A 16,033-nucleotide genomic window follows, 5' to 3' on the forward strand; every position below is an offset into this window, starting at 1 on the left:
AACAGTATACTCATAGCTTTCTCCACTACAGTCAAATCTACTTCTAAGTACTTTTTAAGGTAGGAAAGGGGCATACCTACACAACTGAGCTGCAGTATATCCTGTGAGCCTTCCTTATATCATCTCCAATACGCTATGAATTTGGCTGTGGTTCCTGCTCATTACGTCTGCAGACACTTGACTGTGAGCTCCCTGTAATGGAAATATTTGGCAACTGGGTTTTGTGACCATTACATGTTTTCTGCTGACTTAATTTCTGTTGACAAAATACTGAAGGAAATAAGAAGAGATCTGTTTTAAATAATCGAGATATTTGACTTGGGAACATCATGCAGCTGTTTTAGTATTAAGAAAAAATAATTACTTTAAAATGCTTTTGTCTGTAACATGGAAAAACAATGCAGAAAGGCAGTTGGAAAAGAAAGCTTCTTGCTAACAGCAAAGATGGGGACCTGGCCCCCAATACTCTTCCATGCATGATATAGGAGGGCAGATTTACAAGCAACAATAAGGACATGACAGACACACATACCATGCACAGTCTCTCCAGAGGCTATGCCAGAGAAGTAGCCTGTCTGTCAGGCAAAACTGTGCTGCAACGCCATATGGAATAGCAAATAATAATGTTATATTTGCTACAATAAGTAATAAAAAGGGAATTGAAGTTCTACTATGAGATAGAAGATTTCTTCTTTGGTTGTTGTCTCTATACAGATAAAACTGATAATTAGAAATAGCAATGTCTTTTCAATGGCTTTGTTCACTGTGTAGGCAGTAGCCCAACACACTACAATGTGTACTGTAGTTAATGCTTGTGGTTTTACTCTAAAAGAATAATGTCAAATTAAGGAATTGATCCCACAAACACTTAAATATGCCCTCACGTCCAGGAATTCAGTCATCCCTTTGTTTCCTTTTGTGTATCAACTTGTATGCCCATACACAGGACTGACATTTCATATCAAGGTGTTAAGGTTGAGCCACAATCCTACACTGTAAAGAGAGAAACTCAAGAACAACTGCAATACCATCAGAACTGCTGCTCAGTGTTAACTGAACAGATATTTCATGTGTTGTTACACATCAAAGGTGTTACAAACTGAAATTATCACCAGAATGATAAGATTTCTCTGAACTTTCCATTTCTAAACTGTGAGAAACAGACACTATAAACACAGATGCAAACTACCAATGGTACACTTGAATTTAAACATTTTCTTTCTTAAATGCAAAGACATGCAAAGGAAAAATTATAAAGTTATTGATGATACAGGTGTCTTCTGGATTCTCTGTTCTTTTGTCTTGTGTTCTTATGTTCTGAATAATAAAAAGGATCTCATTATCAGCAGCAAGGACAGAATAGTTTTCTTAAGGGATGTTTGTGCCTAACATAGCTTACTGAGAAAGTTTTTATAAGTATCATGTCCCAGTACCTAAGCCACCAAAACAAGTCAATAAAGCAATGTCAGAGATAAAGAAACTTTTTTTAAAATAAGATGTTTGGGAAGTTAACTATTTTTTATTAAGCTACAGGGTTCTTTTTTGAATACCGGGGATTAATGTGGATATGATCAAAGTTACATGTTGAACGCTGGCCCCTCAGTTCTTTCAGGCCATCAGTGCTTGCTGGAAACGGACAATTTGGCATTTCCAGAGTGGGAGTTGGACAGCTGTGCACCAAGTCAACATTGCACTTCCAAAATATCAAAATACCAGGAGCCACATACCCAAATGTTTGGACACCAGCGATACTCTAGCGTATGCAGTTTTGTCTGACAGCTGCTTTTCTGTCTGCAGCCCCTCCTGACCGAGCCACCGCTGCTGCCACGCAACCTCTGCCAAGGTGTGACAACGCTCCCTGCATGGCCTCTCCCTGCTGCTTTCCCTCCACGCTCTGAACGTCCAGGTCCCACCACTGCCGTTGTTTCTGATTAATCCTCAGGACGACTCAGAATAGATGTCATCATGCAATATCATTTTGCTGCTTCTTCGCATGAAATCACTTGCACTGCATACCAGGAGGGTAAGCAGAGTACCTCTCTCTTTTAAAGGTGGAAAATGAGAATCTGGGGAACCGTAAAACTGTCAGTCTGGAAAGAGACTAGTGCAAATTATTAAAAAACCCATTTATAGACACCAGGTGAACAATAAAGTGGTTAAAAAAATCCAGAGTGGATGCGTCAAAAACACATTGTACCAGACCCAAACTAATTTCCCTCTTTGACAGGATGAATGGGAAAGCAGGGGGTGGTAGATGTTGGATGTTTTGATTTCAGTCATGAGAAACTAGGAAAGCATCGTTTCCAAAATCACCTGCCTGCAAAAACATGTCCCAACAAGTTGTCCTCAGACTGACAGCACATTGCCATTGGACTTCTGAAGTGGTCTGTCCTGCTCTGTTGTACACAATACTTCCATTAATCATGTTAATGATGGAAAGTAAAATTTCAGGTACCTGCAGGTGGCCTCAATTAAGAAGGCCGTACTCACCAAGGAGGGCAGGACATGAGCATGATGTCTGGTCAAGCAGAGACTACAGACAAACCAGAACCAGATGTGATGGGGCAGGGAGAAGGAAACACGATCTGATGGGGAAGGGGATGCACTCCCCTACCATGCTTATAGAGCTATGCTGGACAAATGATGCTTCATCAACTACATACTCCTATAAACATAGCTTCTATATGTCAAGGTGTAAATTAAGGTTAGCTGTCAACCTCACCTGATTTGAGATTAATTAGTGACCTACTCTGCCTTTGACTAGCTTCTCTGATACCCTCTGAAAAGGAAACAACTATTGAAAATAAAAATTAAAAAGTCCAAGATATCTAACATTGGCTGTCACTAAGATCTTATTTAGGTAAGACTGTGCCCACAGCCCTGTCCCATGTTGTTATTTATTTCAGAAAAGTCAGCAATAAATATATGACTGTATGTTTAAAGAAAACAACGGCAGCTGGTAACATTGACAAGCAAGCCCTGTTTTCCTGTTATTTACTGTTGTACAGAGGTATTGATAAGAGATCTGGAGGGAACACACACATTTCTCTCCATCTGCTTTATTATGCCACTGTAAGGCACAACATGAAAGGTCTCTTCAGAGTCAAGTGGGAAAAATAATAACTAGGTTTGAGATAAGGAAGAAATTTAACTTGCACCTCTACCATCCCAAATTCATCCCACCATATGTTTCAGAAAGGTGGTATGACATGGAAAACCTCTGCCAGACTTTTTTCTCCTCCTCGCCTGAGCCACAGAACAATTTGATCCCTTCCTGTGCTGTCAGAGGGCTTTCAGATTCCCTTCCTATTTTAGGGATTTATTAAAAACAAACTTAGTCAGATAGAGGAGGCAGTTCATGGGAAGTCCATGGCAATGGGGACCCCTTTTCTAAGAGGAGAAATATCTGTCTCCTCTCCAGAGAAGTTTGTCCTGAACTGCTAGGGCTCAGAGACATTCAAATCTCAGTTAAAGGGCTTTATTAGTGTGCAGGAAGGGAAGGCTCATCGGTGGGGTCTGAAATGTGTATCTTGGGTGAGGTGGTAGAGTGGCACCATGAGCAAGCAGCCTCTGAGTCCCTCCTCCACCAATGTCCCCACGGGTCACCTGGGTCTGCATTCAGAGGTAAGGGACAAAATGCTCAGTGCAGCCTTATGCTCCATGGATTTTCTATGAGGGTCCTCTGGGAAGTTTGTCTGTTGGGGGAAATAACAGCAGCATGAGCTGGGACTCCTGCCCCAGCCCTGCCTCTGCATGAAGGACAAGAGAACTCAGCCACTGGGTCTCTGCTGTGCCTGTCTAAATGGAGGGAAGGATATCTGAGCTGTCCTGCAAATAGTAAGTCTCAGCCAGCACTTTTGATGAAGTTGCAGGCTTTAATTATACTTTTCAGCTTTCATTTTCCAAATTTTATTCACAGAAAGAAAAATATCATTACCCTCATTTCACAGTTACAGAACAAAAAAATTACAATGAAGCACTGGAAAACATAATGAGAGATCATCTAGCACAGAGGCAGGGAGCCATCCGTGGCTAACCCAGTCAGTGCAAGGTACCACTGGGGCTGCTCTCTTTGTTGTGTTTCATGACCCACTCTAAATGGGGAGTAGCAAAAAAACCCACTGCTTTCCCAAAAAGGACCACTCCCCATGTAACAGTCCTGCAGTTTGTGTTTGTAGGAGCAGTCTCAGAAAGATAGTGGAATGTCTTGTGTTAATATTACAACCACATTTTTGCTTCATATATATTTTACCCATGTAACTGATAACATTTTAGGGCACCGGAATGGGAAGAATTCAAACAACTCCATTTGCTTTCACGACTTACTCTCCTAGGTCCCTTATTCAAATTTAGGCAAGTCGGTATCAGCTTTGCTTAACATCCATATTCATTTTAATTTCACGTTCTTCTTCCCTCACCCAGTGTCACATTGTTTGCAGAAAGAATTAACCACAGCCAGGCCAAACAAGCTCTCAAGCAATGAAGATGTTTCTGTTCCTGTCACATTTTAAACTTGCTGTCACTCACCACAAAACCCATAGAAGGACGATTACAGAGGGAAGAAAAATTAGTGGCCACTGCCCAATAGTTTGTTACAATCATCTCCTACCAACAGCTCAGTTTCTTACCACTGACCTATTTTGATTAAGAATGTATTGGAAACAAAGGGAATCTTCCAGAAATCCTCCTCACTGCTTTCATCTCAGCTAGATAATCCACAACAAAGGGAGCAACCATCTCCTCCCTGTGCTGGCATGGAAAAAATGCAAAAAGCATCACTCACAGAGGGTTGTTAAGCACCCTGGCTTAGGCTACTGCTCTATTAAAAGTCTCTTAATGACCACTAGGTGGGGAGAGAAACTTATTGTCCCTAAATCCCTGAAAAATGTGTAAGCAGCACAGTGCCTTCTCACTCCAAACCCACAGTTTTTTACCTGACCTTTTCCTTCCCTCAGCTGCAGATGAGTGGTGAGGCCATGAACTAGATGTGACCAGAGACAAAGAAATCCTTCAGTATGATCTGCAAGTTTCATTTATGATCTGTAGCTTTTCTGAGCTCTGTTGCAATCCCTGAGATATTTGATCTTAAATTTGTTGATGGTTCAGGAGTGAGTTTAATATTACGCGTGGGAAATGTTGGACCAAAGTAATTTTTAGGGCTAAGTTCCTTACTGAGAGATTTATTTGGCAGAGGGCTATTGTTGGTTTCTTCAATTATTAAATAGAAGGTATTTAAAGAAAGAACTGGGTTTGCAACATGAGAGTCCCAGGAGAGAAGGAACAAGTTCAGAAAGATTAAAAAAGGTGATTCAAGAGACATAAGACATGAGCTATCTTTCCGGTTATCTCCGAGATGCTAATATTACCTATTTCCAAAGATTCAGACATCTAAGATCTCACTAGATAAATACTTACAGAGGTGTCTAGGGTCTTTGAGGGGGTAAATCTCCCTAAGGTGGTATCAGTCATTCTCCATTGGCAACACCACAGCCAGACCCCCAAGTCAGGCACTTTTATGAATTGCATGAATCTGGGCCTATGTGTCTACATGCTGCCATTGCAGAGTACTGTGGTCCCTAGCAATATTAGCTCTAGACAGCAATACAGGCAAGATCAGGCTTCAGAATTTTCCAATGAAGATAGTTACACAAGCAATGAATTGATGAAGGTGCTCTGCACTGCAGTGGCTGGTCTCTACTCACACCCAGCTGAGTTTAAAGCTAGATTAGATCTGTCTCTACCACTCTGCATCACAGGCATGGCTGCAGCATAAACATGTCCTCAGAAACCCTAACTCCTGGTATTTACTTTAGCAACAGAACCAGAAGTTCTCCTTCTCACTTGCAGTCTTAGCTGAGAACTACAACAGCACCCACAAACAACTGTGGTTGCTATAAAAATTATACCAGCCTCTTAGTCACCTTTCAGTAACAAATACCTTGAAAGAACTTGGCTTCAGTTCCTGTAAGTTTCTCACTTCATTCCTGGTAGTAAACAACATCATCCTCCAAACAAGATGCGAAGGTTACCATGGAGCTCCTAAATCTCTTTGGTCCAGGAGAAGTTAATGTTTCAACTATAACATTTTGATGAGAATATTCTGTGTGGTCTTTTTCCTCCACATTCCCTGGTCAAGGGATCATTACCTATGACCAAATAAGAGATGTACTTGGCAGCTACCACACTCATCTGCCAAGTTCAGTGTAATGTACTTCCAAGAGGAACATCTGGCTCTGTAATTTTGTTCCTTGGCAATGCAGCTGTTGTCTACATGGCTGGCTACCCTGGTCTGCTGGCAGCTGTGAAACTGCATTGGGGTATGCTTTGGACACAGATCACTGCTTTATGATGTCTGAATATTCTTTGTCCTTTCCTTCATCCTGAACCTCCCTACATCTAGGAATGATTTTGCTTTGGAAATGAGTTCAAGGTGCAGTCCCTCAAATTACACCTCACTGCAAATGGAAGCAACCAGGGAAGAATAGCAGCGTGGGCCTATTTACCTACTCACCAGAATTAGCAGCAGGTGTTAGCAGGCTGAAGACCACTGTAAGATCACTTGCAGTTAACAGACACACACAGTCATATATGCTGTCCCCATAGGGTGTGAGAGAGAAGGGAACTCCTGTCTCGACTGCAAGCCATTTTATGGAAGCTTCACTGAGATCTTAAGTGGATCTGAGACAGAAGCTAATGAGTTTTCAAGAGGATTTAAATGGAATATATATCTGTTCAACAACAGTAAAAATATAGGATGTACAGATCTGGGGCCACCACCATTAAGTCTGTCTAGGGGGAATGCAGCATTAACAACTACAGAGCTTCTTAAACACACACTGATCACTGACATGGTGTGTCACCTAATCGTCCAGTGCATCCAAAGCTTTTCAGAAACCATCAAGGTTTTACTCAAGACTCAGAGGATAAACACCACGGAGGTAAAAGAATTAGAGGTTTTCCTTTATGTTGGAGGAGAAATTTCTAGGCAGAATAACCAAGGTATGAGCCAAGAACAGGTGAAAATGTGGGTAGTACGATGGATACCCTGAAGCCACCTTCAGCAGGTGGGTGGAGAAATGATCCCTGCAAGGGGTGCATGAAACAAATTGGTTAATGTTATACAATATTCACTGTTGGATGGAGGCTCATACTGTACAATGCTGAGCCACAAGATAGTACTGAATGATGCTTTTATGTTGAATAGTGCCCCCTTCCATGCTGAAGGGAAAACAGATGAGTAAGGTGTTTGCACACTGGACAACAAAAAGAGAAAAGATAGAACAGGCTGTAAATTACAAAATAATTAGTATGGTAAGGATAAAGTCCTTGATTACAGCAACAAGTTCATCACTGGAATTTGGAGTAAAGTCAAGACTCCCTATGAATGAAGAAATATCTTCTGACATAGAATATCAAGTTCGTCAAGGAAAGGAAGAAAGGTTATTCTCCTGTCCAGATAAAGCATACACTGGGTGAATGCTAACACTAAATTGCATTCAAGGAACCTGAGGCAAAACACCACAGGAAATCAGAAGCATAAGAAGTCCACCAAAAAAAACAATACCCAAACTTGCATACACTGTGGCCACCATCACAGTGTCTGGCCCAAATAAAGACAATTTGAGGTGTCCAAACATTACTATGCAAGAGTCTGCTCGTGCCAGAAGTGGATAGAGCAGAAGAAAGAGCACTGGAAATGATGGAAAAGCTCACTGCAAAAGATAAAAAAATTCTCCATCAGCTAACAGTAAAACATGCCTTCATTTTAAGTTAGTTTACAGGTTACAAGGCAGTGTCCACTCAGGAACAGTGACATTAGGGGTTTTAAAAGTCTCCTACCTGCCTGCTCCCCAGAGGGTAGGAGTTTTGAAAGACCATGATAACAGAACTTGGTAGCTCAAAGTGACACAACTCTTGCTTTTAAACTGCAATGTTCCCACTTTAATTCTCCATGTTTTTTTCCGTCAAACAGTTGGAGCATTCCCCAGGATTTAATTCTTAGTTGTCCTCGGATGCTTGGTATAATCTTTTGAGCAGATAAACCCACCATTTTCTGTCAGGTACAGGCTGAATATTTGTTGCAGCTCCCTGGTGAGTTGCTATGAAAACTAGTGTCAAATTAATAAAAGCCTTAGCAAAAAAAATGTCAAAGGGTCAGACACTGCACTGTAATTTAGGCTGCTAATTACAGAGCTGCAGGGGATATCACCTACTGGTACTCAGCTCAACGGTACTCTTAAACCAGAAAATGCCTTCATGGCTGGATGTGGAGGTCAGCTGTGTGAAGAGACAGAGAAGGAAAAGCGAATAGCTTGCTAGGGTTTGAAAGCTCAAGTTTTCCCCCTGCATCATAAAAACAAAGCAGTGTGTATCCACAGTGGGAAACAACAGCTGTGAGCATCTGCCTATTGCGAGAGGTAATCTCATGGCTATGTGAAAGTGCTTGCCTGATCAGATCCATTCTGCTCAGATGTAAATGTGGTTTCTATGCTCTAGAAGTAAGGAGAAGAGGTGGGATACGGTTGTGCACCTGAGATCTCATAGCTATATGGTCATATCCTCTTGAGTTTGAAGCCCATGTGGAATCCACCTTTCTCAAAACCCCAAATCTGCCAATCTGTTTGTTCCCAAACTGATTTGTGTTGTCTGGGAAACAAGGGACTTGCCAGCCAAAGAAATCCAGTCACAGAGAAGTGTCCAGACATGGATTTTGTCCCTTGGGTCAGAATGGCTGCAGCTGGCATGAGCTGTATGATGCAACAAGTTCAAATCCAAATTCAAGCCCAGCCAACAGGCATGGTCTCCATAGGGACAGGCAACAACAGGAGGATGAAAGAGCTGAACTAAGGGAAGGTCCTGTGTCATCAGATTTTCATTGTTTATTTCTTTACAGTCCTTGATACTGCTAGGTAAGGAGAGGGAATATACTTTTCCAACTGATATTTCCAAGGAAACGTCTCAGCTGTTATGGAGAGACTCAGAGGAGCCCCAGCCTGAGCCCATGGATTGTCTGTCCTGCAGCTAAGTGGCACCTAGAGGACAGCTTTAGCACCTTACGCTCAGTCCTCCTGAAATGCTGCAGTGACAGGTCCCACATCAGCAAAATCCTATAAACAGCTAGTCTGGGCCTGGTCTTCTGTTCGGAGCAACGTGTTGTAGGCACAACACATGACTCAAAGGCATTTAACTCAGCAGGAGATAACCGCTGATTTATGTGTCAAGGGCATGGGCTGCTATTTCTAGCAACACCACTACCTCACACCTCAGCTGGACAACCCTTCCCCTTCTGGTTCCCCTGCTGTCGTTTGCACCTTTAGACTGCAAATGCCATGAGGCTGGCGCTGCTGAGTTTCCCTATACCTTTGTACAATGCTTAATGTAACACTGCGGTCTTCAAAGCACTGCTGAATGCAAATCCTACACGCCAGCACAGAGCAATTGGAGTAGGGGCCACAATAACAGAAGGGCAATTAAATTAAGATATTTTGCAAACGTGGAATGAGAACACAAGCCAGACCTTATACTGAGATAAAAAGCACTAGTTGACTTTTTTCTTGTTTCCACAAGCATGTACTCACCCCAGTTCCATCAAAAGTGAGGCAGGCAGTGACACGGTTGAGTGCTGAAAGGCTGTTGCTCTGCTATTCACGGCATGACAAGTCGCAGAAAGATCTGTCACATGAACACACTCTTGTATGATTTCCCAATGGACTGTTTTCCAATCCCCCTTACTTCAGTAGAAATTTGGAAAAGGACTATTAACTGAACCTGGTCAAAAATGTTGGGAAATCTCATGGGGACAGATTTTCTGAGGAGCTTGGCAATACCTTACCTGGGAAAACCTATAAAGTAAGTTTCCTCCTTTTTTTCTTTTTATTTCTTTTTCTTTCACCTCTTTTCTTTTGTTGTTGTTGTTTTCTTCCCCACCAATAATCAAAATATTGCCCAAGATGGTCTAGATGAAATGAAAAGAGGTATTGAAACATGTGGTGGCAAGCTGTATTTCCAGTCTGGTAAAAAAATTAACAGTGCTTAAGACACCTAAGGAAGAGGAGAAATGTATAAAAGCACCATGCCATTATTCATATGTTTAGTGAATGACTTCAACTATGAATTATTATTTATATTATTTATCTAGTAACTAACACAGCAAAACTGGTCTCTATGGCCATTTTGAAAGCGGATAAAGCTCTGAAGATGATCTACAGGAAGGATCAAAAATGACTGGAGCATTTCAAGCAGCTTAATTGTAAGAGGCTGAAATGAGGCATCTTATTCCTGATCATTTGCCACCAAAGGAGAGGGCTCTCACCCAGGACAGAGGAAAAGACATAACGTCTTCCAGGACTCCAGTGCTTTGCCTTCTCAGATAAGGCTGAGACGTGGCTGATAGACCTGCAGAGAGGACAGGAAGGATTGAAATGCTTTTGGAAGCCATCAGATTTCTTTGCCGTTGTGTACCTAAACTACACCTGCCACATGGGGCTCTCAGCTCAGCTGACGGCAGTGATGAAGGCTGGTGTGCTCAAGACTAAATGTGGGAGCCTGGCTGTGCTTCACCGTCATCACAAACTCTGTGGCCAAAGCATTAAAGATGAATCACTCTAGAAGGTATGATTACAGAGTGGTTCCTGCAGCAGCACACTCTCAGGCTGCTTGGATGCCGGAGTAGAAAAAGAAGTCAGTCTGTGACAAAAGGAAGGCTTCACAGCTGGGTCCCCTGACAAAAGCCAGTGCAACATATGGTCACAGGGCTCAGATGAGCACAGCAGGCCCAGGGCTTTGGGAAAAGCTTTTCCAAGAAAAAATCCTACTGGGTGATGCCTACTGAGATCAGGCTGTGTCTCCAGATCTCCTGCATTAGTTACAGCACGTAAATTGGGCCTGTTCTGCTCCTGTCACCAATGAGCAAAGTCCATCAAAGGCTGAAGTTTAAATTACAGATGCTTATCAGCTGCTTGCTGTTTTCAAGTTAGTTCCTCTAAAGTTTTGCTTCATATGTTAAATAAACCCACTTGTTTTGAGATGTCTGTTCATCTCCATACTGTATTGATTCCCTCTGGAGAGAGGACGCAGATGCCTCTGCCCAAAAGCCACTTCCACAGGCAAGGAGGAGAAATTACGTTCTTCTCTGCATATCAGAAAATGTAGAGTTCATCCCAGCACAAGACAAATAATCAGGTCTGATGCCGGCAGGGTGTCAATCAGAGAGACAAGAAAAAGAATGGATCCCTCTGATCTTCCAAACGTTTCTGTAACAAACAGCAACCTGTATCTGACTATTAGAAAATATGTTCTGAAGACAGCAAAGAAATTATGCTGGAGACAAACTCAGTCAGCAATAGTTCACTAGGAACTGATCCCCATATTATTCACCATAGTTGTAGTCTACATCATATTTGTTTTGACAGAAACAATGATATGAGATCCTAATGATAAGAGAAGCCATGATTTCCTTAGTGACTAGAGGGTTAATTCTTGAAATATGCTGCAGTGCTGGTCCTCAAAGGTACATGTGGGAAGAGGCATACAAAATACATATGCATGGCACTTCGTTGTACATTGGGGTAGAGGAACAGGTCAAGCTGCACGGTGCATCTGACCACAAGATCACAGGGATCACCAGTTGTCAGGGACTATGGCTGGACAACTTTTGAATACCTCCAAGGATGGAGACTCCACAGCCTCTCTGATGCATTACAGGACCTTCAGCTCCAATGAAGTAAAACAAAATTGGAAATTCTTAAGAATCAGCTTTACCTGCTAAATCTCTTGAGATATCACTGTTGCAAAGTATACTTTCATGAAGACAGCATGGTCTCAGGTGCTTCTGAACTAAAGAAAACAGCCCACAGGGAGTTCTGCCATTTAATGGCAGACAGTGGAAGCAAAGCCAGACAGTTCTGAGATGGTAGCAAATGTGCAGCCAGGCTTATTTTACATCCATGTGCCTCTGTGGGAGAAGGAGGAGCTGGGAAATGGAGCCCTGACCCTTAAAAGCTTCATGGGGCTGCATCACTTGGTTGTAGCACAGTGCAGAGCAGAGCACCATACTGCAGTATTTTACAGTCATAGTTCCCCAATGATACACTATGCATAAATTTCACAAATGGCCACCACTAAACAAAAAGAGCTTCCTACTGAGAGATGTCAGTACCCTCTCAGAGGAGGAATGAGCCAGACAGCGAAGAGAGAGAGGAGGCGCAGATGGGTAAAAGAGTTTCTGGATCAGCCTGAGAGAGCCAGGAACACGTACCATTGTATGTCTGCAAAGCTGTGACTGTAGCTCACGCCACACTCAAACCAGGTAAGTTAACAGAGGTACCTTAGCAGCTGTGTTACCTGCAGCAAAAGCTCTACTGAGCTTTGCAAAGCCTGCATAGACCTCTTAGAAAGTGCTGGGGTATATGCTTCAGAGAGCACAGGAACCATGGAGCCAGCTCAGAGAGGCCAGGCTGTGGCCCTGGAGCTAGGTACAATTTGTAAACCCTTCACAGACAGCTGAGGAGGGATGCAGGGCTCTGCAGGAGCCCTTGGGACAGTAACATGCCTCCACGGTGGACAGAGACTGAGTCACCAGGACCTGCTGAAGGTGATGGCATCTGGCTGTGGCCTCTGCAGTGAGTCTGGAGAATCACTGCAGCCACTCCCTGGAGCTCTCATCTACCCCCCTCCCACAGCCCAAGACATTCAATACATGTCTGGTAGATTTTGGCCACAAGAAAATCTTGGCATGCAGTTCATTAGGGCAGAAAGATTGCCAGCCAATAAGCTGTTATCAGCCCATCCCCACACATGCTCTGACTCCACTTTCCCTCAAATGGTGAGCTGATAAGAAGTCCCTTGCATTTACTGTGGCTGCAAAAATGACCTGCAAGTAGCCAGCAGACACTGCAAATTAAGGCTTTGACTATTTCTCCACCTCTCCCTCCCTTTCCATTGCATGTTCAGGTACTTGTAGGTCCCAAGGCATTGACCTGATGCTCTAACCTTAGGCCTCATGCAATTCTCGGCATCCATTTCAGCAGCCTACGTAGGGTGCCCACATTCCTCACATGTTTTACAACCACACCCAGACACCTTTAAAGCAACAGGATGATTTGGCAATGCAAATAAAACCTCCAATTGCTACAAAAGGAGCAAAGTAACCCACTGCTGCCAGCACTCCTCCCATAATTGTCACTGGTGGAGAGCCAAGCTGTCCCCATAGTGAGCTGGAGAAGTTCAGTCAGCAGAAAACCAACATGAAGGGGAAAAAAAAAAAAAAAAAAAAAAAAAAAAGTAGAATTTCCTACACATTTTCTGCTTTAACAAGCTCACTATGAGGTTAGACCAAATATTTTCTTGGTGACAGTCAGTAAGTAGATTGGTTTAGCTTTGTCATGGACCTACCACACCCTTCAAACAATGCAGGAGCTGGTCCCTGCCCTGTAAGTTAACAGTAAAAATAGACAGAAACAAGGAAGCATTCCTCATTCCTGTTTTACACATGAGATAAGAGCATCGCTTAAAGGATCTGCTCCACTTGTGCAACTCTGAGCAGTAGGTTTGGAAATGGTGTTCCCAGATCTCATTGCAGTGCCTTTGCCACAAGGCTTTGCTGAGAATAGGCTCAGCAAGGAGACACAGCAAAAGAACCGTGACATCCCTTTGCTTTCCACCTTGGTCCTCCTCCCGTCTGCCTGCTCCTGGAATGTGGAGGCAGCGCCAGCCTTCTGCTTATTTTTGAGCGGAGGCAGAAGGATCACATGAAGCACAAAAGCACATTCCCTCCCTGGAAGCAGCCCTCTCCCTTCTTTCCAAGAGAGTAAAAACTCTGCATGAATGTTTTATGAATCAGCCATGTGTTCATTTCAACGATAAAGCCAGCTTGGTAATTTGGCCTGAAAAGGGGGAAGCTGAAAACCTGCAGATTCCAACTGGCATGTTTTTAGACACGAACTTTTTCCCCCAGTTGGAGATATTACATTTGGTCAATCTAACTTGGGGAAGTTTCTCTGCTTTTAAAGAAATTGCAGATTATGTCCCAAGAATTACTCAGAGGTGAACCAAATAGATTTGTCCCTTTAATGACTTCATTGAATGCATGCAAGCACCATGCTAATTGGTCACAATTTGGGTGCCCTCAGTGCTGCTTGATTTCCTGATTGCAGCCCTTTTACATTCCCAGCAGTCCACCATCTGCAGAGGCAAATGTCATTTCAAGATGCAGAAGAGGCATAGATGAGATTCCCCCTTGTTTAACCTCCTGCTGTATTGCTCAACCTAAAATAAATGTAATTTAGAAAAAAAAAAAAAAAACTCTATGGAAAACATTGTAGGTAGGGAAGAAGAAATTGCCTAAAGTATTATTTTTCCTGCTATGTTAATCCCATGCTGAATGCTTATCTAAGTCTACTTCTCTCCACTGTCACAGGGAGAGAGGTAAACAGCTTTTGTCAGACATCAGCTCTACTCGAGGGAGAGAGGAGAAGAGGGAGGGTAGGGGAGGGGAGAGAAGAAGAAAAGGAGAGGGAGAGGAAGAGGAAGAGGGAGAGGGAAGAAAAATGTTGTAATAAGACAGCCATGCAGGAACAAAACCAGAAAGGACAGAAGGCAGAGGCAACAGCCAGCAATTTTCTGGAAGGAATCAAGAGAACCCTGATGCAAACAAAGGGACGCACCAGACTATGTGCCAGATGCACATATTCCACCATCAAGAGACAACTTTCACACCTCCAAGGAAAACTCATCCTCAAAGTCCAAATAAAAACACGTATGAACAGAACAGCTGGAAATACAGACTCTGGATGAGATGAACGGATGGGTAAGCAACAGCACTATCTAAGCTGGGAAGTACCAGCTGAATAGATGGGTAAATAACACAGCACTATCTACAGTCAGTGATGCAGATTGAACTGTAAGGTAACAAGCTGATGACCATCTCTCCTAGCTGGAAACAGCCCTCGCCATTCATGAACACACAAATACACCATGTGTAATTCTCATTATAAAGCAGCCCTCTCTGAGAAGCAAGAAGGTACTTTGATGGACAGGACATGAATCATCCTTTGCTTGACCTCATCTCCCGAAAGTCACTTGTTTTATAAGCTCGTCTTTCCAAAGGGAAACCCAATTACAGTAATTATATCCATGGCAGCAGCATGAAACGGGGAACCTCCTGCTGCTGGCATGGACCACCATGGTGGTGGTGCTGGTGGCAGCATGACTGATGACGTGTGATGGCTGTGGAGAGTCTTGCTCTCACTCAACAAGCCTCAAAGCTGAACCTCAGCACCTGCCCTTCAGCAAGCTGCCTCTGAAAAGGCTTCACACAGAGCACTCCCACCCATCCCATGGCCACTGCTATTTTTCCTCCTTCATTTGCTGCTTCTGCTTTCAATATGTCAAATTCACTTGAGATCTCAATGACTGCTTCACTGGGGTGAAAGGCTGATGAATGGGGCTGCCAGCAAGGAAGGAGAAGAGAAGATGGAGGGAATAGCATTAAAGTGCCCCCCATTTCAATTATTCTTAGCACAGTGTGGAGGGCCATACAGGCAACCCAAGAACAAAGAGAAGCCACCCCAAGGCTGCTCCATCTAGGACTAGGGGTCCTGCTCTGACAATATGGTGACAGTGTGGATGTCTTGAAGTCCCAAATTCTTGTAACAGCAGCAGTCTGGCTCTTACCATAACATAGTCCAGGAAAGGTCCAGAATCTTGTATTGAACAGCACAGTGATAGTTAAACTTAATATGGTTCTGGTATGCTCAGTCCAATACCAGCACAATCACTGCCCTAAAAAAACTGTCACAATCTCAACAGATTAGACAAAGGATAAGAAAAAATGTGAGAAGATTTGCTTGAAGTCAATTTACAGTTCAGTAATAGTGCCAGAAACTTCATTCCCACATCAACACTGGTAGGTGGAAGGAGGATGGCTGGACATGGCTGTACCTAGCAGTGAGACATGGGGAGAAGAGCTTCACGGTGGTGCAGTGACCTTCAGAATCACCCACCCCATGGACCTGCCTCCTGTGGGTGAGAATGT

The sequence above is a fragment of the Tyto alba genome, unplaced genomic scaffold, assembly GCF_018691265.1.
Source record: "Tyto alba isolate M040663 unplaced genomic scaffold, T.alba_DEE_v4.0 Super-Scaffold_29, whole genome shotgun sequence".
Lineage (NCBI taxonomy): Eukaryota > Metazoa > Chordata > Aves > Strigiformes > Tytonidae > Tyto > Tyto alba.